The sequence below is a fragment of the Acomys russatus genome, chromosome 24, assembly GCF_903995435.1.
Source record: "Acomys russatus chromosome 24, mAcoRus1.1, whole genome shotgun sequence".
Lineage (NCBI taxonomy): Eukaryota > Metazoa > Chordata > Mammalia > Rodentia > Muridae > Acomys > Acomys russatus.
This window is the reverse complement of record NC_067160.1, coordinates 49,905,202-49,928,597: the sequence shown is the minus strand read 5'-3', so window position 1 is coordinate 49,928,597 and position 23,396 is coordinate 49,905,202. Positions and strand designations below refer to the sequence as shown.

The following is a 23,396-nucleotide window of genomic DNA, read 5'->3' as shown; positions in this document are numbered from 1 at the left end:
GAGGAAGGAGGCTGACAGCAGCACTGTCACTCCTGCTTCTCAACTGTGGACCCAGTGTGACCAGCCACGTCTTGTTCCTGCGGCTGCAACTTCCCTGCCATAATAGACTGAGCCTTTAAACTGTGGACCAAAATAAACCCTTCCTTTCCTGAGCTGTGTTTATCGGGTGTCTTGTTGCGGCAAGATAAGTAAATACAGCATCTATCATTAAGAAGAGAATTGGAGCTGTCTCTGGGCAGGCCCCTTCACCCAGCGTCCCCCTCAGTGCTGCTCCCAGGGCCACCTCCCACTTTCTCTGATGGCAACTAGAGTTAAATTCCAAACTAACTGCCTGGTGATGTTACACCTAGCCAAAGAGGTGGCGGGAACACATGCCACAATTACTGGAAATAGCTAGTCTGTGCCGGCAGATGCCAGAGGGTTACCCCCCCCCCCCGCCAGAACTAGATTCTCAGGGTGCTTCATCAAGAATGCACATAGGACTGGGTGAGTGGATTTGGGGATACTTCTCAGGGCATGGGATTCAACACGGTAATAAGGACCCCAGCAACTGTGGTGGTTCTCAGAGCGATGGGGAGCGTGATAGTCAGTTCTGAGGCAACGTCTATCATCTTTCTCATGCCCTGGCAGACAGCAGACATAGGCATGCTGCAATGAACATATGGACAGTCTTTCCTTCCTATAGATTCCAATTCTTTATCTGTGGATTGGTCTGCTCAGAAAAAAAAAATTCTAACCTAAAAATGGACACTTGTGGACATGTACAGAACATAAGAAAAACTAAGTCAAGCAAAGTGTAAGTTCCGAGATGAGTTCAAAATGATGGTATGCAAGGCTGGAGAGACAGCTCGGTGGTTAAGAGCTCATGAAGAGGACTTGGCTTTGGTTCCCAGCCTCCACAAAGTGGCTCACAACCATCTATAACTCCAATTCCAGGGTATCTGACTCCCTCTTCTGGCCTCCTGAGCACCAAGCACACACATGAACATATATATATGCAGTCAAAAGCATACACGTTGAAAAAAAATTTAATGGCCAGGTGTGGTGGCGCACGCCTTTAATCCCAGCACTTGGGAGGCAGAGGCAGGCAGATCGCTGTGAGTTCAAGGCCAGGACAGCCAAGGCTACACAGAGAAACCCTGTCTCAGAAAACTAAAAAAAAAAAAAAATTTAATGGTTGTCTGCTTTCTTGTCTCAGCTCCCACCCCTAGGTGCCCTTCTTCATTTGTTGCTGGTTTTTGCATCTTTGTTTTTCTGGTGACTTCACTGTTTCAAGTGGTCAATAGGCATGCTTCCCCAACTAACTGCTTATCTTAACTTCTGTTAAACTGCTTGCTTATACAAAACTTGCCCCCTACAGCTGCTGAGCAAGATAAGAGAATGTGGGTTTTGACTTTAAAAGCCCCTTGCTTTAAATGCTTGGTGCTACAGGTGGGTCCCGAATACGAGAATGTAGTCTCAGCTGTCTGGAATAAACACATCCAATTGGCCATAGACTGTGTCTGAGTGGTCTTCTCTGGAGGGCTCCTTCAAATGCTGTCTATGGTTTCTAAGCATTGCAGGCTCTGAGGTACCTTACTGAGAAAGTAAATGTGTTAAAGGAAGCATACATAGTGCTATTGGTTGAGATAGATAGATAACTAATAGATGTGATTGATAGATGGTAGGTGGATAAATAATAGATGGTAGGTAGCTAAATAGTATGATAGATATTATAGGTAGACAGTAGGAAGATAGATATGATAGGCAGACAGACAGATATTGACAAAAGGGTCTTTAAAAAAATAATAAAAATAAAATAAAATTATGCAAGACTTTGGTTGGCTGACAAGAGTATTAAGACCAAAGACTCACAGGACCCTAATTCTATTTTTCTCTCTTAGAACAAACATTCAGTATATTTCTAGCTTCACAACAATAGGACATAACTACTACAAATAATTAAAAAGAACTACACTTCTCACTGGCAGATCATTAATTAGTAACCTTTCCAACAAGAAATGCTGGGAAATGTAGGTCTCAGGCTGACTTTTTCCCCCCTCTGGTTTCTTGAGGCAGAGTTTCTCCGTGTAGCCCTGACTGTCTTGGTACCAGGCTGGCCTCAAACTCGGAGATCCACCTGTCTTTGCTTCCTGAGTGCTGGGATTAAAGGCATGTGCCACTATGCCTGGCTCAGACTGAATTTTTTTTTTTTTTTTTTTTGGAGACAGGGTTTCTCTGTGTTAGCCTTGGCTGTCCTGGACTCACTTTGTAGACCAGGCTGGCCTTGAACTCACAGCGATCCGCCCACCTCTGCCTCCTGAGTGCTGGGATCAAAGGCGTGCACCACCACGCCCGGCCTCAGACTGACTTTTAAGTCCTGCATTACTTGGGACAGTAAAAAAGAACATGTCCCTGATCAGACAATCTGCCACAATAGGTGAAACTATTTGATGCTTTAGAAAAAAAACGATTGCGCTGAAGTGTACTTGCGTGGGCTCCATACAAGTTGACATGTTGATGTGTCGATATCAAGACTCTTCCTCAATCACTCTCCACCTTACCTTTGGCGGCAGTTTGAATGTAATTGGTGCCCATAGGCCCATAGGGAGTGGCACTATTAGGAGGTGTCACATTGTTGGAGGAAGTGTGTCACTGTGGGAGGCGGGCTTTGAGGTCTCACATATGCTCAAGCCACACCCAGTGGGACAGTCTCTTTCTGCCTACAGATCAAGATGTAGAACTCTCAGCTCCTTCTCCAGCACATGTCTGCCTGCATGCCGCCATGCTTCCTGCTATGATGGTAATGGACTAAACCTTTGAACTGTGAGCCAGCCCCAATTAAATGTCTTCCTTTATTAGAGTTGCCGTGGTCATGGTGTCCCTTCATAGCAATAAAGCCCTAACTAAGACACCTTCTGAGACAGGGTCTCTCATCCAACCAGGAACTCACCACAACAAGCTCCACTGTGACAAGGCAAGAGAATGCAGAGTTTCCTCCATCTTGTATTCTTGTTGAAGCCATTTTAGGTTTAACTATAATTTGATTTCCTTGATGAGAAGCCCTGTGGAAAATTACCCAACTCTGTTTTAAGAACCCAAGGCCAAAATACCTAGCTAACTTAGCTTCTGTTAAACTGCCAGGTAGTGGGATGCCACCCTCTCTGCCTCAACTAACTGCTTATCCAAACTTCTGTTAAACTGCTTGCTTGCCCAAAACTTACCCCCCCCCCCTACAGCTGCTGAGCAAGATGAGAGAATGTGGGTTTTGCCTTTAAAAGTCCCTTGTTTTAAATGCTTGGTGCTACACTTGGGTCCCGAATACTTGAATGTAGCCTCAGCTGTCTGGAATAAAGGCATTCAGTTGGCTATAGACTGCATCTGAGTGGTCTTCTCTGGTTGGCTCCCTGTAACACCAGAGAATCACCTGTTCTCTGCCTCCCGAACATTGGGATTACAGATGGTACCATCGTGCGCAGCTTTTTGCATTGGAGATCTGGACTCGGGTCCTCATGCTTGTACATTAAGCTTTCTCTTCAATCCTTACAATAAAAATTTTCATGCATGTGTGCTGGGAATTGAACCTTGGGCTCTGTGCATGCTGCGCACTCCACTCTAATACTGAGTTATGTACCCTCACCCCTATAATATACATATTTAGTCTACCTTATCTGTTTCATATGTGGCACCAGGAAGGACCTCACTGCCAGAAGAAACATGTAACAACTGAAGAGGCAACTCTGGTTTCTATGGCTAACGGCACATAAGAGTCTGAACGGTGGAAACCTGGACGTTTGAGAAGGGCACACTGTCCAGCTGACATTGATACTAGGAGAGGAATGAATCTGGTCCTGGTAGTAGAAAGAAAGGGGGAACCAGAAACAATTGGTGCTGCCAGAATATAGTTCTGTGTACTAGTGACACTGGGTGAAATAGTAGAAGACAAGAGAGAAAAAACATCTCTTGTTGTGGCTCAATGGCAGAGCACTTGCCTAGCATACACAAGGCTGTGAATTCAGGACTCAGTACCTAAAAGATGTCACTCTGTATAATTTTTTTCTGATTAACATTGATTTTGTTTGTTTGGTGGTTTGGGTTTGGTTTGGTTTGGTTTGGTAAGACAGGGTTTCTCTGTGTAGCCTTGGCTGTCCTGGGCTCACTTGGTAGACCAGGCTGGCCTCAAACTCGCATCAATCCACCTGCCTCTAGCTCCTGAGTGCTGAGATTAAAGGTGTACACCACTAATGCCTGGCTTTTAACATTGTATTTTAATCCTTTAGCCAGTCACATTACGTGAGAGGTTCTGGTCCGATACCAAGTGACCAGATCAGTCTGAGTTGGCAGAAAACGAGTTCTGGTTTACTAGCACAGCTCTCAGGCGAGATTCACTGGGCCCTGGGTACTGGGCCAGAGAAGTCACCTGACGTTAAGAGTAACAGAAAAGCTGGTAGTGGTGCATGCCTTGGTCCCAGCACATGGGTAATAGACGCCACTTCATCAGAGAGAGCACCCACACACATACCTGACCCCACCGTTTGTACATGTGTCCGCGTGTCTGTCTTTGTTCCCTCGCTACCCCTAGTCAGGGTTTCAGGACTCAAGCCTCAGTGACTCTTTTTCCACATATATACTCTGGCCTTTCCCTGGGCAACTAAGGCAGAACTGCATACCACTAGTTGGAAGGAGTGGCTGGACACAAGGGGGGGGGGGTCTCCTGACCCTCTCTTCCCACTTTTTTTTTTTTTAATTATTATTATCATGTACACAGTGTTCTGTCTGCATGTGCACCTGCAGGCCAGAAGAGGGCATCAGATCACACTATAAATGGTTTTGAGCCACCATGTGGTTCCTGGGAATTGAACTCAGGACCTCTGGAGGAGCAGTCAGTGCCCTTAACCTCTGAGCCATCTCTCCAGCCCCACCCCCACTCCTTTTAGGAGGGGACATCAACACTCAGAAAGCCCCAGTATGATGATCTTTTGCAAGAAGGCCTAGCTGAACTCCTGAAGGCAGCAACAATATGGCTCAGAAGACAGTTCTGCACAACAATCTCTGACATCGATATATGTGCACACATACATACATACATAGACACACAATAAACAAACAAATAAACATAATTTTAAAACATTTAAAGATAAAAAAGAGTGGTAGTGCACACCTTTAATCCCAACATGTGGGAGGCAGAGGCAGGTAAATCTGAGTTTGAGCCAGCCTGGTCTATAAAACGAGTTCCAGAACAGCCAGGTCTACACAGAAAAAAATCCTGTCTTGAAAAAAAAATCTATAAAATAATAATAATTATAATGTGATGAAGAAGATATTGATGACAAAAAAGAAAAATATTCGTTTTTAGAGGTAGTGTTTTAATTATGATCCAACCCTTACACCAAGGCTTGTGGAAACATCACTGCTAGTCCAGGCTACCAACAAGACAAAGTTGCTCTCCATTGCAAACAAGTATTTAAGCAGTGATAACTAGGTAAATGAGCAATCTCTGAAACCAGCATCATCTGGCATCCTGCTGATGGAGCAAGACTATTGAATATCCAGCTCTTTAATTATTACAAGCATGGGGATATATTTCATTTATAAAGGCAATGCTTTAATGGAAATGAACTCAAAGAACAAGACATTACCTCAGCTGTGCAACTGTACAGAATACACCTTTATTTGACCTACTTTCTGAGGCAAAGAATGAGAGACAAGAATTTCCCTTAATGTATAGTGAGCAAGTAAATGAATGTGATGTGTTTGCATCTCTCTGTCTCTCTCTCTCTCTCTCTCTCTCTCTCTCTCTCTCTCTCTGTCTCTCTCTCTCTCCTCTCTCCTCTCTCTCTCTCCTCCTCTCTCTCTCTCTCCTCTCTCTCTCTCTCTCTCTCTCTCTCTCTCTCTCTCTCTCTCTCTCTCTCTCTCGCACACACACACACTGCATCCTTGAATGGTTTCAGGTATTGACCTAACTGGGGCATTGAGGGAATGAAGAAAAGACAGATACATGGACACAGAATATTTGGGTCCAGGTGGCCAGGGCTCTCTGATGGAGAAGCCATAGCACCCTGGAAGCTCGTATGTTTATGATATGCAGTTGAATGGGGCGGCAGGGTTTACTATAAACAGCTGAACAAGGAGTAAGATTTAGCTAATCATGGTAGGAGCAGTCTCTGTAGGGGAGCCATCTTCTGGTTGTAAACATGGGGCAGGAGGGGGGATTTCTGCATACACTGTCAACATTGACACTTGGACCAGAGGAACATTTTGCCAGCCCTCTGAACCTCACCGGGAGAAAAAAGGCTTTGCCACTCTCACAGGGCTGTGGTGTCTTTGACATGGCCATGACCATATCGACAAGACACTTTCACTCAGAACTTCCCTCTATCCTTACACACACACACACACACAAAATAAGCGTATGAGAGACACCTCGATCCTTACACATACACACACAATAAGTGTATGAGAGACACCTCAATCCTTACACACACACACACACACACAATTAGTGCATGAGAGACACCTTGATCCTTACACACACACACACACACACACACACACACACACACACACACACACTAAATGAGTATATGGGAAAGACACAAAGCAATACTGAATACCTTTGCATAACAAAATAAAAATGCCCAAAGGCTGTTCATTATTTGTATATAAACAAGGAGACAGACCTCTCTATGGGCAGCCTGTTCCAGATGATAAACACACACCCCCACACCCCCCACGCACCACCTCTCTCAAATCCTGGAATCCTCACCAGTCACCAGTCCTTTTCTAGGGACCCCTCAGTGAGGCTGTTTCCCTTTTCTGCACTGACACTGCTGGATTTCACTCTGTGCCTCTGAGGCTGTGCCCATGGCCCTGGAAGCCATCAGAGTCCTCGCCTCAGTCATAATCTTAGCTCTCCTTTCTATAGCACAGTCCTTTATTTATCTCATTTACATATTATTAGACCTAGTTCATGCATTTCATTTTTAATAAGAAAAAGGTTTTTTATTTTTAAAGTCATTATCTGATTATTAAATTTAACTCAGTCGTTAAAATTAAAAGTAAAATCAGATGGTTTATCTGATTAACCATCTTGAAGAGCAACTTTACCAGAAGGCAGAATGGTCTGACCTAGATATTCTTTCCCAAGAAAAACAACATTGAACACTAAGCAATGGTCCTTCCCACGGTAACTGAATTTTTTTAATTTGTTATTTTTCTTAATTTTATAATTCCATTAGAGAATGCCATTATCATGCATGTCGGTATTCTTTCTTGCTTATTAGCACATGTTAATTATACATAATAAAAGGTTTCATTATGGCATTTTCATCTATGTATACAATGCATTTTTATCACATTCCCACCACCATTACCTCTCATGTTCCCCTCCCACTCCCATGGGCCCTCTTCCTCCTCCCACCCAATCTCCCTTCCACTCTGCTGTAGTGAGAATTTTAGTTTGTTTAAACACACAGAAATGTTATGAGAATATGTTTTTGTTTTAATCCCAGGTGTGGAATATGGGGCTGCTTCAGATTGTCCACAGCTGTTAACTGTGATTTGTCTCATGCTCTGGCAGGGGCTTGATTTTGCTAGCTGCATATAGTTTTTTTTGTTTGTTTGGTTGGTTGGTTGGTTTTTATTTTTCTTTTTGTTTTTTGAGACAGGTTTCTCTTTGTAACAGCCCTGGCTGTCCTGGGATTCACTCTGTAGACCAGGCTGGCCTCAAACTCAGAGATCCGCCTGCCTCTGCCTCCCTGAGTGCTGGGACTAAAGGCACTACCACTGCCTGGCTTCTTATGGTATTTTCATACATACTTGGTTTGGGCTGAAATTTCCTCCCCTCCCCCAATCCCTTCCCCAATTCCCATTTATACCTCCCCCCCCCAATATTCCCCTTTTACTTTCATGTTACTTACAGTTTTTCTTAAATTTTATTTATTTATTATGTGCTTTGATGTTTTGCCTGCATTTATGTCTGTATAAGGGTGCCAGATTCCCCTGGAACTGGAGTTACAGACAGTTGTGGGCTGCCATGTGGTTGCTAGAATTTGACCCTGGGTCCTCTGAAAGGACGGCCAATGCTCTTACCTACTGAACCATCTCTCCATCCCCATATTATATTTTATTACCCTCTTTTTTCCTCTCTCATGAGCCCTTTTCTAGTTTCCTGGCATTTACACACACTGACTCCTACACAGATACACATATATAAAAGCGAGAAGCTAAGATCCACAGATCAGAGAGAACGTGCCATGTTTGTCTCTCAGAGCCTGGGTTAGCTCATTTAATATGGTATTTTCTAGTTCCTTTCATTTTTAGGTGCCTCTGTTTCAGAGATCCTTTTCTTCACTTGGCGTGGTGGTGCATGGCTTTAATCCCAGCAGAAGCAGTCAGATCTCTTGAGGGTTCCAGGCCTCCCTGGTCTTCCTGTGTTCCAGGACAGCCAGTCCCATACATGAACTCTGTCTCAAAGGGGCGGGGAAGATAAAAGAAAACTCATGGGCTGGAGAGATGGCTCAGTGGTTAAATGGTTAAGAGCACTGGCTGCTTTTCCAAAGGACCCGGGTTCAACTCCAAGCACCCACATGGCAGCTCACAACTGTATGTGGTGGTCTTACACCCTCACACCAATGCACATAAAATAAAATTTAAATAAATTATTAAAAAAAAAAAAACCTCACAAGCCATCGTGACCATCTCCAAGCAGAATGCATGGCAAGTACTCCTGAACTGCAACATTCACCCGCATACCCAGTCACAGCCAGGCAAGAACGCTGCAACTCTGTAATCCACGGACTATTAAGCACTGGCTTAGCAGGCGTGATGGGGTTCTGGCTCCAGCACCATCTACACACACACTCTCACCACATGGAGAAGATGTAACATAAAGATGCATCAATACAGCTGGGTGGTGGTGGCGCACGCCTTTGATCCCAGCACTCAGGAGGCAGAGGCAGGCAGATCGCTGGGAGTTCGAGGCCAGCTTGGTCTACAAAGCAAATCCAGGACAGCCAAGGCTCACACAGAGAGACCCTGTCTCGAAAAACCAAAGAGAGAGATAGAGATAGAGATAGAGAGAGAGAGAGAGAGAGAGAGAGAGAGAGAGAGAGAGAGAAAGAGAGAGAGATCATAGTGTAAATGTCTGTGTTTTCAGATGGTCTTAGGGGAAAGAAAGGGTCATTCGATCCCCAAAGAGGGCGTGACCCGCAGGTTGAGAAAATTTATGTGGCGGCGCACACCTTTGATCCCAGCACTCAGGAGGTAGAAGCAGGTGGATCGTCGTGAGTTCAAGGCCAGCCTGGTCTACAAAGCAAATCTAGGACAGCCAAGGCTACACAGGGAAACCCTGTCTCAAACAAACAAACAAAATGTCCAGTGTTAAAAAGGCCCCGTAGCGAACTAGAAGTTACCTATCAGAAACAAACAAAAACTCTTTTGGCTTTTTTGAGACATGGTTTCTCTGTGTAGCCTTCGCTGTCATGGGGCTAGAGCTTTGTAGACCAGGCTGACCTCAAATTCACAGAGATCCACCTGCCTCTGCCTCCCGAGTGCTGGGATTAATGGCTTGCACTACCCACTGCCTGACTAAAAACAAAAAACAAACCACCACCCCTTTTTTTTTGAGACCAAGTTTCTCCATGCATCCTTGGCTAGGCAACTACAGACAGAGCAGAGTACAATTCCACACAAGTCCATCTTAGTGAACCAGTAAGTTTTCTGTGTTTACTTACCAAGCCTGAGTGAGAGGGCTCACCTCTGAGACTCTGGGTAACCTCAGAACAGATGCATCTCCCAGCATAGACGATGGCGTCCTTCCCCAAAGTCCTTTTACAAGCCAGGCAGTGGTGGCGCACGCCTTTTGTCCCAGCACTCGGGAGGCAGAAGCAGACGGATCGCTATGAGTTCGAGGCCAGCCTGGTCTACAAAGCGAGTCTAGGACAGCTCAGGATACACAGAGAAACCCTGTGTTGAAAAACCACAAAAAAACAAAACAAAACAAAACAAAAGTATTTACATTTCCCCAGGAAAAGTTTACACAACAGCAGCTACAGCGTTTGCTACTTCCTGTTGCGCACTATGATTGTGGAAGAACGGCTCCTCCACGGCACCCTGGCAATTTGCACATTTTCACACAGACTGTACAGTACACGTCTGAGTGACTGCGTATCCGATACTTGGAAGAATGCCCTGCAATCCTTCTGGAAGGACTGAGTTTGTGGCCCTGCCTTGAGAGAGACCATCTGCCACTTTCCTTCTCTGTCCTGGGAGATTCACGAGGCAGTTTATCAGCTCCCAGGTTCTGAGACGGTATGCATCTTCCTAGGGCAGCCTCTCAGAACAAAACTACAGAATCTGCTCCGCAAACAGCAAAGCTATGGTCTTGATTCAGCTCCTTAGGCGATGGGGGTGGGGGTGGGAGTATGGGTAGGGGTGGGGACAGTGGTCAATGGCCTCTTCCGTCTGGGTATGGCTCTTTTTGATCTCTGAGATAATAGCCTTCAGGAGCTCATATCTTCAGGTGCTCTCCCTTTTGCTAAAGTAAGAAACTGAATCTGAGGCCAGCCTGGCCTACAGTGCGAGTCCAGGACAGCCAGGGCTACACAGAGAAACCCTGTCTTGAAAAAAACAAACAAACAAAACAAAACCAGGTGTGGTGACTCACACCTTTAATCCCAGCACTTGGCAGAGGCAGGTGGATCTCTGAGTTCGAGACCAGCCTGATCTACAAAGCAAGTCCAGGACAGCCAGGGCTGTTGCAGAGACACCCTGTCTTAAAAAACGAAAGAAAGAAAGAAAGAAAGAAAGAAAGAAAGAAAGAAAGAAAGAAAGAAAGAAAGAAAGAAAGAAAATCAAGAAGAGAGAGAAAGAAAAGAAAGAAAGAAAAAAGAAACTGAACCCAACTGGTACTAACACAATCTACCAACGAAATGGGCCAGTATGCAGTTTCAAGACAATCAAATCGGTATCTCTGTGAGGGACAGGCTGGGGATGTAGTTCAGTTGACAGAGTGCCTACCTAGTATACACACGGTCCTGAGACCAGTTCCCTAGCGCTGCATAAATTACAAAGCTGGATATGGTGCCACACGGAATCCTTGCCCCCAGGAGGCAGAGGCAGGACCATCAGCTGTCAGCCATTCAAGGTCATCCTCACTAACATAGCAAGTTCAAAGGCAGCCTGGGCAGAAAAAGATCTCTGTGGATAAGACAGTGAGAGACAAGTGAGGCGAAAAAGTCAGAAAGTCCCAGCATGATTGACCACATTAGGTTAAAGCAAATTGCTTTTGACGGCAGTCTGAGGGTCACCATTGCTGTGATGACACACCATGACCAAAAGCATGACGGGGAGAAAAGAGTGTATTTGGCTTACACTTCCACATTGCTGTTCACCATCAAAGGGAGTCAGGACAAGAATTCCAACAGGGCAGGAACCTGGAAGCAGGAGCTGCTGCAGAGGCCATGGAGGGGTGCTGCTTACTGGCTTGCTCCCCACGGCTTGCTCAGCCTGCTTTCTTATAAAGCCTAGGACTACCAGCCCAGCGATGGCATGTTGGGGGGGGGTGGTGGCGCAGGCCTTTAGTCTTAGCACTTGGGAGGTGGAGGCAGCAGATCTCCGAGTTCAAGGCCAGCCTGGAAACCTCGCCCCTCCCCCCCCCACACACACAAAAGCCCTATGGGCTTGCTCACAGCCTGATCTTACGAAGGCATCTTTCAATTGGGGTTCCCTCCTCTCAAATGACTTTAGTTTGTGTCAAGTTAACATAAAACTATCCAGCATAGTGGCTTCTGCAATTTTGTAAAGGTTTTGCTTCTAAATTACTGCCTGAGTTACTGTCCCAGGGTCTATTTTGATTTGTTCCGATGGAGATTTCATATGCAGACTAGTGCCAGCAACAGTAGTAACCAACTATGTCATGCAATTAAAAAAAAAAAAAAAAAACATATATCTGGGGCTGGAGAGATGGCCTTGAACTCAAAGCGATCCACCTGCCTCTGCCTCCTGAGTGCTGGGATTAGAGGCGTGCGACACCACACCTGGCTCAGTCTCTGATCTTAAATAACACCTTAATTCTGTAACCTGCCAAATTACACTTGGGAGTAATTTTCACTGACATTAACCTCTACCCCATGATGGTGGTTGAAATCAAAATGGAGTTTCTTTTTTTTTTTTTTTAAGATTTATTTATTTATTATTATGTATACAGAGCTCCGCCTGCATGTACATCTGTAGGCCAGAGGAGGGCATCAAATCACATTATAGATGGCTGTGAGCCACCATGTGGTTGCTGGGAATTGAATTCATGACCTCTAAAAGATCAGTCAGTGCTCTTAACCTCTGAGCCATTGCTCCAGCCCCCAAAATGGAGTTTCTTATGTCAACTTTAACAGAAAATAAAGCCAAGAGGTTATGCAAGAATGGCTCTCATGAATGACTTCCTCATAGTTACTGTCACAAAAGACTCTTCCATGACCACATCTACCCAGCAGCTGTCCTTCAACTTACTCTGGCTTGTTGCTTGGAGATATCTCCTGTTATCTCTCTGCGTTAGCTTTTGAAACTTCCCCCTGAAACATGCCATAGTATTATCCATCTGTAAGGCAACCCTCTCCTTTCCTCATAGGAGTGCGATTCCCAGATAAAACCGGCTTTTACTGCAACCTCTGAGTTCCACTCAAGAGGGAGGAGTTTTTGCTGGGCTGCGGTGATGCACGCCTTTAATCCCAGTGCTCAGAAGGCAGAGGCAGTTAGATCTCTGAGTTCGAGCCCAGCCTGGTCTACAATGCGAGTCCAGGAGGCTACACAGAGAAACCCTGTCTCGAAAAACAAAAAAAAAAAAAAAAAAAAAAAAAAAAGAAAGAAAGAAAGAAGGAAAGAAAGAAAGAAAAGGTAAAAAAATGAAAAACAAAGGGAAGGCCAGGAGTGGTGGTGGTGGTGCACGCTTTTAATCCCAGCACTTGGGGAGGTAGAGGCAAGCGGATCTTTGTAAGTTCGAGGCCAGCCTGGTCTACAAAGAGAGTCCAGGACAGCCAAGGCTACACAAAGAAACCCTTTCTCAAAAAAACAGTTAGTCCATCACAGAAGTTTTCACTCTCTGAACACGACTTGAACCTCAAGCATCTCTTCTCTTGTCTGTGTGTGTGTCTCTCTCTCTCTCTCTCTGTGTGTGTGTGTGTGTGTGTGTGTGTGTGTGTGTGTGTGTGTGTGTTTATCATAGGCAAGGTTCACTCTTGCATCTGGAGCCAGAAATCAATGTCTGCTTACTTTTGAGGCAGTGTCTCCTACTGAAGCCTGAGCCAGCCTGCCTCTGCAGACTGCCTGGCCAGGATCCCCATGTGTCTGCCTCCTCAGCACTGGAAACAGGGTTGAGCTCAGGGGCCCATGTTTGCACAACATGCTTTTTTGTGGCCTCAGCCATCTCCCCAGTCCTGCCCCACACATTTTCATCCTGTAAATGCTTCCTGTACCTAGTCCTTGAAGTGGCCTCCTGCGACCTTGCTGGAAGTAGGCATTCACCAGAAGCGGGTGGAGGAGCACACACTCACCCACCCATGATGCCTAGGCACACGGATTCCCAGCCAACCAGTTTCCATCAGAAGAAGCTCAGCGGTGTACTTAAACCAGAGCAGAATCAACCTCCTTCCAGGATCCTGGCTTTCAGGGACAAGTCAGGACCCAGAGCAGAGAAGACAGACATCACACTAGTTAGCTCAGCAGTGAGAACTGGCTACAGGCAATGGGTTAAGCATGCATTAGAGGTCTGAGAAATAAAAATGAACAACTAACCAGGGAAGGCAGTAATGTGGAAAGAAGGCACTATCCTTGGGCAGGCTAGGGGAGGGGAGAGTTTGGAGACACCTAGATCTAGAAACTGAGAATGGGGACCCACTGTAGTTTTGGGGAGGATGGATTATATTTCTATTAGTATTACTGACACACACACACCCTTTTTTTTTTTTTTTACATCAGCTCCCTTGGAGCCTCTCCCACTTTAACAACTCCTTGCTGTACTAAAAAATTAATTAATTATGGTGGCCAGTGGTGGTGTACACCTTTAATCCCAGCACTCAGGAGGCAGAGGCAGGTGGAGCTCTGTGAGTTCAAGGTCAGCCAGGTCTACAGAGCAAGTTCCCGAACAACCAGGGGTACACAGAGAAACCCTGTTTTTTTGTTTGTTTGTTTTAAAGATGTATTTATTATTAATACGGTATTCTGTCTGCATGTGTGTCTGTATGCCAGAAGAGGGCACCAGATCTCACTATAGATGGTAGATAGATAGATAGTAGATAGAATACTAAATTAATCAATCAACTCTATTAAGATATATTCCATAAAAAATAAAACACACACACACACACACACACACACACACACACACACACTCACACACACACACACACATTTTAGATACACAGTTCGCTAAGTTCTGGCAAAGACACAAATCTGTGAACCACCCCATCAGGTGCTTTACCTATTACTAGATTCCACACAGGGGATGGAGCCATGAAGATTTCATCTCTGCAGCCCAGGGCCCAGCACAGCACTGAGCACCATCTGATGAGGGAGACTGCAGTGAGGGTCGCCAGAAACACAGCTCCATATGGCATCTCTGAAGCCAAAAACCCTGCGAAGAGAGATATGCAAAGACGCCTGCTGTACACAGGTTGACTCCTCCCAGCCCAAGAACACTTGGCTGCCCCTGAAAAAGCTAACCAGTGTAAGGGAGAAGTGGCAGCATCAGAAGGTGGCCACTTGGTCACCTTGGCAGTTTACTTTGATTGTCAACCTGAACCAGCTGAGACAGCCTACAGGAGGGGTAAAGCACACCTCTGGGTGTGTCTGTCAGTGTGTCCAGAAACAAATAAGATGATGAAAGCTCTGCTCTGGCCTTCCCTCCCTCTGGCCAGAGTGTGAACAGCGCCATGCTCCCACAATGCCTCTAGGGCTGAGCCATAAGAAAGATATCTTTGCCTTGGGCTGAAGAGATGGCTCAGAGGTAAAAAGCACTGCCTGCTCTTCCAAAGGTCCTGAGTTCAATTCCCAGCAACCACATGGTGGCTCACAGCCATCTATAATGCAGGTGTATATGCAGGCATGTATACATAATAAATCTTTTAAAATACAAAATAGGGCTGGGTGTGGTGGTGCATGCCTTTAATCCCAGCACTTGGGAGGCAGAGGCAGGCAGATTGCTGTGAGTTCAAGGCCAGCCTGGTCTCCAAAGTGAATCCAGGACAGCCAAGGCTACACAGAGAAACCCTGTCTCAAAAAACCAAAATAAATAAATAAATAATAAATAAAAATACAAAATACAAAGCCAGGCTATAATCCCAGCACTCTGGAGGCAGAGGCAGGCGGATTGCTGTAAGTTCGAGGCCAGCCTGGTCTACACAGTGAGTCCAGGACAGCCAAGGCTAAACGGAGAAACCCTGTCTCGAAAAACCATGAGAGAGAAAGAGAGAGAGAGAGAGAGAGAGAGAGAGAGGGAAGATTTAAACCAGACTTGGTGGTGCACACCTTTTTCTCCCCTCCCCACCCCCGAGACAGGGTTTCTCTGTGTAGCCCTGGCTGTCCTGGAACTCACTCTGTAGATCAGGCTGGGCTCACAGAGATCCACCTGCCTCTGCCTCCCAAGTGCTGGGATTAAAGGCGTGTGCCACTACCTCGGCTAAATAAAATCTTAAACAAACAAACAAACAAACAAACAGGAGATCTCACCTCCCTGGACATGAGCTTTGAACTGAATGTCCGAAGCACACACCACAGAGCAGAGCTGCTGAGGATTCAAGAAAGCATGGGCGGGCATGGTGGCGCAGACAGACCTTTAATCTCACCACTCCGGAGGCAGAGGCAGGAAGGTCTCTGCAAGTTCGAGGCCAACCTGGCCAACAGAGAGAATTCCAGGACAACCAGGGCTATTTCATAGAGAAACCTGTGTTGAAAAACCAAAAAAAGAAAAAGAAAGAAAGAAAAAAAGAAAAGAAAAGAAATAAAGCCTGAGTGTGGCTCAGGCCATTGTCTGGCACCTGTTAATTGCAGTGCAACTTGGAACAGCTGGTTCAAATTATGTGCTAACCACACTGCATTTCTGCATTTCCCACAGGTCTCGGAATTTCACACAGTCACATTCTGATGCTGCCAGTCTGTTTTTACACCCAACCGGCAGATTCCAAGTGCCTTTCCCTGTGCACCGATGGCGGGTCTCAAGGTCTGCGCCTGAAGGCTGACCCCAGGTGCTGGCAAGTGTCCAAGGCAACAGACCCTGGAGACCAAGTGAGCTGACCTTGCTCTGGCCAACTCTAAGCTGCAATACTCTGTGCAAAAGCCTTCTGAACGTGGAGCTCTGCAGGAGAAGCTGCCTCAAGTGTTGGGTGAACTGAGTTCTACTGCCTCCCCGTGGCCACAGGGAGAACTACATTTCTTTCATTTTCTTTTTCTTACCTTTCTTTTGGTTTTTCGAGACAGGGTTTCTCTATGTAGCCCTGGCTGTCCTGGACGCACTTTGTAGACCAGTCTAGCCTTGAACTCACAGAGATCCACCTGCCTCTGCCTCCCCGAGTGCTGGGTTTAAAGGTGTATGCCACCTCGTCCAGTGTTGAACTCACATTTCTTAGCTTGAAACCAAATATAATAAACCTAATATATGTGTTGTAGCTATTATGAGCCATTTTCTCATGGTATTCTTTGGATTCAGTTACATGTTTTGGAAATGTTAGAGAAAGCCAGGCGTGCTGGCCATGGTTGGAAGACAACCTTTGGTCCTCTGTGCTTTCATTGGCGTTCCATCAGTTGAACAAGCTTTTACCCTCTTAAGGCATCTTAGCCCCCAGCCCCTCCTCTCTCTCTCTCTCTCTCTCTCTCTCTCTCTCTCTCTCTCTCTCTCTCTCTCTCTCTCTCTCCCTCCCCTCCCTCCCTCCCTCCCTCCCTCCCTCCCTCTCTCTCTCTCTCTCTCTCTCTCTCTCTAAGACTGAGGCTAGCTCCCCTCCCTTTCCAAGACAGGGTCTCTCTGTGTTATCCTTGGCTGTCCTGGACTTCCTTTGTAGACCAGGCTAGCCTCGAATTCACAGCTCTCCGCCTGCCTCTGCCTCCCGAGTGCTGGGATTAAAGGTGTGCGCCACCACACCTGACTTGTTTTGGTTTTTAAGACTTTTGTTATGCTGGTGTATGTGTGTCTGCCACATGCATGCAGCCCCTCCCTATTTGCTTTTTAGGTTTTTAGGCACTACAAGATTTCATGTAGCATCGGCTCACTTCCAGCTTGCTCAGTAGACTAGGATGACCTTCGTCCTTTGACCTCCAACTCCCAAGTGCTAGGATCACAGACATAAGCCATTGCACTGCAGCAGACACGTGTTTTGTTTTTTTGTTTTTTTTTGTTTTTTGGTTTTTTTTTTTTTTTTTTTTTTTTTTTTTGAGACAGGGTTTTTCTGTGTAGGCCTGGTTGTCCTGGAACTATTGACCAGACTGGCCTTGAACTCAGAGATCCCCCTGCCTCTGCCTCAAGAGTGCTGGGACCAAAAGTACACACCACCACATCCAGCTTGGTTGACTTTTGTGACATGGGTCTGTCTGGCTGTACCTCCTCTACAGTCTAGGTCTTATCTGGCTCCTCCTTCCTCTGGAAAAATCTAGGTTCTCAAGGGTCTTTAAAGCTAGCCTCAGTCAGCTGGGCGTGGTGGCGCACATCTTTAATCCCAGCACTCAGGAGGCAGAGGCAGGCTGAGAGCTGTGAGTTCGAGGCCAGCCTGGCCTATAAAGTGAGTCTAGGACAGCCAAGGATGCACAGAGAAACCCTGTCTCCAGGAGGGGGAAAGCTAGCCTCAGTCTTTAAAGAGAGAAAAAAAAAAAAAAAAAAAAAAAAGGAGGGGGAGGGCTGGGGCTGAGATGCCTTAAAAGGGTAAAAGCTTGTTGCACAAACTTGACGAATTGTGTTCAACTGATGGAACTCCAATGAAAGCACAGAGGACCAAAGGTTGTCTTCTGACCATGGCCACGGTCAGTGCACACCTGTAATCCCAGCACTCTGGGAGGCAGAGGAAGGCGGATCTCTGGGACTCCAGGATAGCCAAGGCTACAGAGAAACCCTGCCTTAAAACCCTCTCCCCCTGGGGCTCAGTGGTTAAGAGCACTGTCTGCTCTTCTGAAGGACCCAGGTTCAATTCCCAGCACCCACATGGCAGCTCACAACTGTCTGTAATTCCAATTCCAAGGGACCTGACACCCCACACCAAGGCACATAAAATAAAGCTAAATAGATTAAAAAAAAAAAAAAAAAAACACCTCTCCCCCCAGAAGAAAAACAAACAAAACACAAAACAAGAGTTGTCTTCTGGGGCTGGAGAGATGGCTCAGAGGTTAAGGGCGCTGGCTGCTTTTTTCAAACGTCCTGAACTCAATTCCCAGTCACATGGTGGTTCACAACCATCTGTAATATGATCTGATGCCCTCTTCCGGTGTGCAGACACACATGCAAACAGAGCATGGTATACATAATAAGTAAATCTTTTAAAAAATTTTGTCTTCTGACTTTTACACATACATGTGCTGGGGAACGCGTGCCCACCTGTATGTCATACACACACTTCCATACACTAGCTACATAAAAAGTTTCTAGAACTGTGTTTATGAGCAAAATGCTACAACAGGAAGTGTAGCCTTTCGACAGAGCCTGGTGGTGAGAGGCCCACTTAGGGGGCCAGGAAAGGGGTGCAGGGGGAGGTCAGTGCAGAAGAGGGAAGGCGGCGGCTGGTGGTTATGACTGTAACCCAGTAGCATCCCGCATTTCACCACCAGCCTAGCCGCAGCAGAGTAGGCCAGAAGGGCTGAGCTCAGCTCAGTGCTACAGCGCTTGCCTGCAATGAGGGAGGGAGTTGGAGAGAAGAGGCGGGAAGGGAGATGAGACCAGCAACTGGCTCAGGCAAGACAGGAACTCCCTTCCCTATCTAACAGCACCAGAGGCCTGGCTCCCTCGGGAAGCATCATCCATCAAAGCAAGCATGCTCTCAGAGATTTGGTGAGGCCTCACGGGACTTCAGTGACGGAACCTAGCCTCACAACCCGTGTCTCAAAGTGAAGGCAATGGCCACCGTTTTGATGCTCACATTAATACTTCAAAGACTGAGGAAAGAAAGTGAAGGGGTTGAGGGGGGAAAAATCATTTAGAAAACTTCTGAAGCCAGCTCTAGGGACCCAGACTGTCCATCTGAAAGCGACAGTCATGCAGAGGTAACTTGTGTGTCAGAGCAGCAGCCCTCCAGGTCTTGGGTTCCACTTCTTCAATTCTACCAAGACTTGTCAGAAGTGGGTCCCACAGTTGTACTGGTTAAAAGCCTGAAAGGGGGCTGGGGATGTGACGCAGCGAGCAGTGTTTGCCTGGCATGCAGAACAGCCCAGGTTGGATCTCCGACACGACGTAAACCACATGTGGTGGTGCACACTTCTAATCCAGCAATCTGTAGGTAATAGCAGGACTGAAAGCCTTATGTGATCCTTGGCTACATGAGTCTGAGTCCATCCTGGACTGTGCGTGACTTAAGGTCATGGTCAGGCAAGACTTAAAAATCAGACCTATAGTCACGTAAGCTGATGCAGGCCCCTAAGCTAGTTCCCAAACAGGCCTTAGCTAGCACAGACCATGTCACTGTCACCTGACTGTAGTGCAGCCCTGACACAGTTAACTTGGTTAATCTTGGGAGCCATGATGATCCATGCAGGCACCCCAGCCCCACTGGCCAGCTCAGCCCCACAGAAGACACCCACCAGTCAGCCACTGTGGTATGGTGACTTCGCTACGAACACAAGGGCAAGAGTTCAGGATCTGTGCAGTAAGAAACTGACAGGCTGAGGGGGGTGGGGCCATATTAACTAAACAGCCCCACTAACGACTGTCCAGTGCAGGTGGGAAGCGGATGCACCCAACAAGCCTGTTGTGAAGGGCCTAACCTTGAAGGGCTGCTGCAGGCAAGAAAGGCTGCTGAGCGCGGGAGGTGGGGTGGTGGTGGTGGTGGTAGGTGGGGGATGGGGAGGGGCACAGTGGGGGCTGGGGGAGGGGGGGGTAGAAGGAAGACAAAAGAGAAGAAGTGTAGGAGGAAGAAATGGGAGAGGAGGAGAAAGAGTAGTCCCGGTTACTGGCTAAGCACAGAGAGCAGCCATGGGCCAGGCATGGTTGCCATGGGTGTGCTTCCAAAGCTGGGCGGGGAAAGCACAGGTATGGTTGGCGTTGAGGACACCCAGTCTTGACCACACAAGAAAGGACCAGTGTACCACGGCTCCGCCATCTTCTCCGGACACATCTAGTCCTTCCAACCAGTGAGTGGCTAGGGAATCACAGATGCTTGTTGGAGGCCATGGGTGGGACTGGAGAACACAGAGACCACAGCAAGGTTGCTCAAGCAGCATTTTATTTACAAACAGCAATTCCCATTGAATTTATACCATAAAAAAGCCATTTACAAGCAAGAAACAAGAATTCAGAATGAAATTAAGCAGCACTGAAATATTCATGTCACAAACCTAAAGCAAAATGAATACGAGTAAAATATCATTTGAATAAATAGTCTTCAGGCCATGCTATAAAATAACCCTTAATGGTAAGTTACTAGTTGATAGAGCATCCGCTTAGCTAGCTTCATTACTTCACGTGGTGATGAAGTGTGGCGATGTGAGGTTACCAGTTTATATTGCAAGATAATGACACCATGTGAAGTCATTCAAATTGCTCAGCCATTTGTAACGGAAGACTATGTCAGCCCTACTGCTGAAGTGGTAAGAGATGGTTTCACATTAGGAAAACGGTCGTTCTCAGGGGAGGCAGGTGAGTTCACCTCTATGCTCTAGTCAGGGCAGCAGCCTGGAGCCCGGTCTCGAAATCCCAAGGCCACATTTACAGCGTGCTTGTCACTGAGGGGCCGTGAGAGGTCTGGGTGCTCCATCTGCCATGCAGAGTAGCGAGCAGGCTTACTCTAGGAGCTAATCAGGAGCAGCAATAGCCCTGTCTGTGCCAGCCCCAGGGGACACCTGGAGTTGGCAAGCCCTGGCAGGAACAGTGGGAACTCTGGCACTTACTGAAGACGACGTGTGTGACGACCGTTACGAATCTGGAACAAAGTGAATGACTTCTCTGAACTTTCAGTTCAGCTGCACTGAGTATATGAAATCTATGATGTAAGAACTAGATAGTCTCGTATAAAGAGTTTACATAATTCCCCAATACTTTCATATATAAAATTTAATAAATAACCCTGACCAGGCTAGAAGCACCATTCAAGGGGCATGAGCCCTTGGAAAATAGTTTAGATGTTGCATATTTGAGTCCCTTTCAGTGGAGGCTTCACAGGAAACCATTACAGAGCCTAACAACAACAGTGACAACAAAAACATCACAGTAACAAGTGGAAGGATTAAAATAAAGCGCAGCAACCTAAGGGAGAGTTCGTGCACATGGACACGTGCCCTAGCCCTTGCTTTGTGTTCCTGCAGATTCTCCCCAGAACCTAGGCTGTTAAAAATTAAAACCACACACAAAATATGCAGGCCCGTGGGTCTGGGCTAAGGGTGAGGCAAAGAGGTGGTTATACTTGCCATTGTTAAAATAGACACACATTTATGCTCTGGGAGATTTAAAAAATTACCAATTTAGTTCTACAGTATAGTCTGCTTAACAGTGAACTGACAGTATCCTTTCTGCTGTTAAAAAAAGAAAGAAAAAAAACAAAACAAAACAAAACACCACACACACACACACACACACACACACACACAAACCCCACACAACAAAAAACTGCCAAAGCAGAGCCAATTGATTGGGAGGCTTTTCCACTGACCGGGAACATGAACTCATCTTTGTAGCTGTATTTACAAATGGTTTCTAAAGGTATTTACAGCTTTAGTAGAAACAAGGGGGCAGAGGGCCGATGAGAAGAAACATACGGACTGAAAACCACAAGTGTTAGCAAAAGTATAAAACGTCTTCACAGTTTGTGCAACGGGGTAAACGTGGTAAGGAAGGGAGGGCGCTGTGGCTGTCTTCACATTGTCTAAGGTGGAAAGGTAGCTGAGAAGAGACTCGCTTACGCACAGGCCTGTCGGAAAGCGGGACATACTTCACTGTAAAGATGTCTTCACATACTGTTTATCTTAGTGGACTTGTGCATCTGCTATAGTGAGAGACCTAACCTACAACTGTACAGGGACAGGTTTGCTGTCCACGAGGAGTTACACGGTGAGCTTCAGGGAGACAGGCCTGCTCAGTAGCCATCCTGGTTCTCCTGCCCTATCTGCACAGAGGGCCCTTGGCAGCCGTGCCCACTGGCAGACACCTAGGGTGATCGTGCAGACAGGCTATGCAACGCCGTGCTGGCCTGGGCACGGTGTCTCTCAAAGCCCCGTGAACTTTACAGTACTGTGTTATGGCTTGAGAATCCATTCTTAACACTGCTAGCAGTGGAGAGGGTAAAGTGTTAGCAACACGAATGGGAGCAAGCGCGACTCGCGAAATGTGGAATCATGATCATTTATAACTCAAATTGGTTTTCTGCCCCTTAACAGTCCCATTACAATGTTTGAACCTGAACTGTACAATCAAAGCAATGTCTATTTTTGTCAAAGACAATTTTGGATAAGTCACTCTTTGGTAAACTCAAACCAGCTAAACAAGTTGACAAACATAAGAACTCCATGTACATAAGTTCCAACAGACAGTGACAAGAGCCAGGACGTGGCCGTGCTGCCCGAGGACACACCCCTCAGCACTGATGCTCTCTCTGGAAGCATCTCAGAAGGCCCCAGGGCCTAAGTGAAAAGGAGGCTCCTTCCCTGAGCTTGACGTCTCACGTCCTTTGATTTGGGGCCTTTCTTGCCACAAACTTAATTGGTATCACAACACACACAAAAAAAGTTTTGCATTTAATTCTCAAAAAGAAAGAAAAGAAAGAAAAATCAAAATAAATTGCATTAGTGTAAGGGAAATGAAAGATCACAGACATTTACCTGAAACCTCAGAACACACTTAAGTAGGTAAACACTTGGGGCCCAGCCTCCCCTTGAGGCGTTCAACTTTCTAAGCTGAACAAATGCTTCAAGAGAGAACCAACCCCGACTTAGGCAGTTTGACGAGGAAAAGGCATACCGAATACCCGATTAGCAAGAGCCGCTCTGGGAGCAGCGGGATTAGTCATCAACAGGAGTTAACACTGAGGTGAGGCGAGCAGTTCACATCTGAGCAGATCCTGTGTGCTAAGGAGGTGCTACTGAGCCGCCAGTGGGGCTCCACACAAGGGCTGGAATCAAACTTTTTCTCAAGGAAAAACAAAAACAAAAAAGAAAAACCTCCCCCCGCCCCCCAAGCCATCACTCTTGGTATTTTAAGAGCCAAAAAAAGCATGGCAAACCAGCAAACATCTATTTTTGTACTCCTT

At 46.4% G+C, this 23,396-nt stretch overlaps 2 protein-coding genes across 2 annotated transcripts in view; one reads left to right on the top strand and one right to left on the bottom strand.

Moving 5' to 3' along the window:
- Window positions 1-14,590, bottom strand: part of Ralgps1 (Ral GEF with PH domain and SH3 binding motif 1) — a 254,600-nt gene extending 240,010 nt beyond the window's left edge. Inside the window, exon 1 of the mRNA XM_051166238.1 lies at window positions 14,453-14,590. The gene's annotated coding sequence lies outside the window, so the exon portion shown is untranslated. The remainder of the gene's footprint in view (window positions 1-14,452) is intronic.
- The window catches only part of Rpl12 (ribosomal protein L12), a 1,083,577-nt gene that overhangs the window by 412,417 nt on the left and 647,764 nt on the right, over window positions 1-23,396 (top strand). The gene's annotated exons all lie outside the window — the stretch shown is intronic.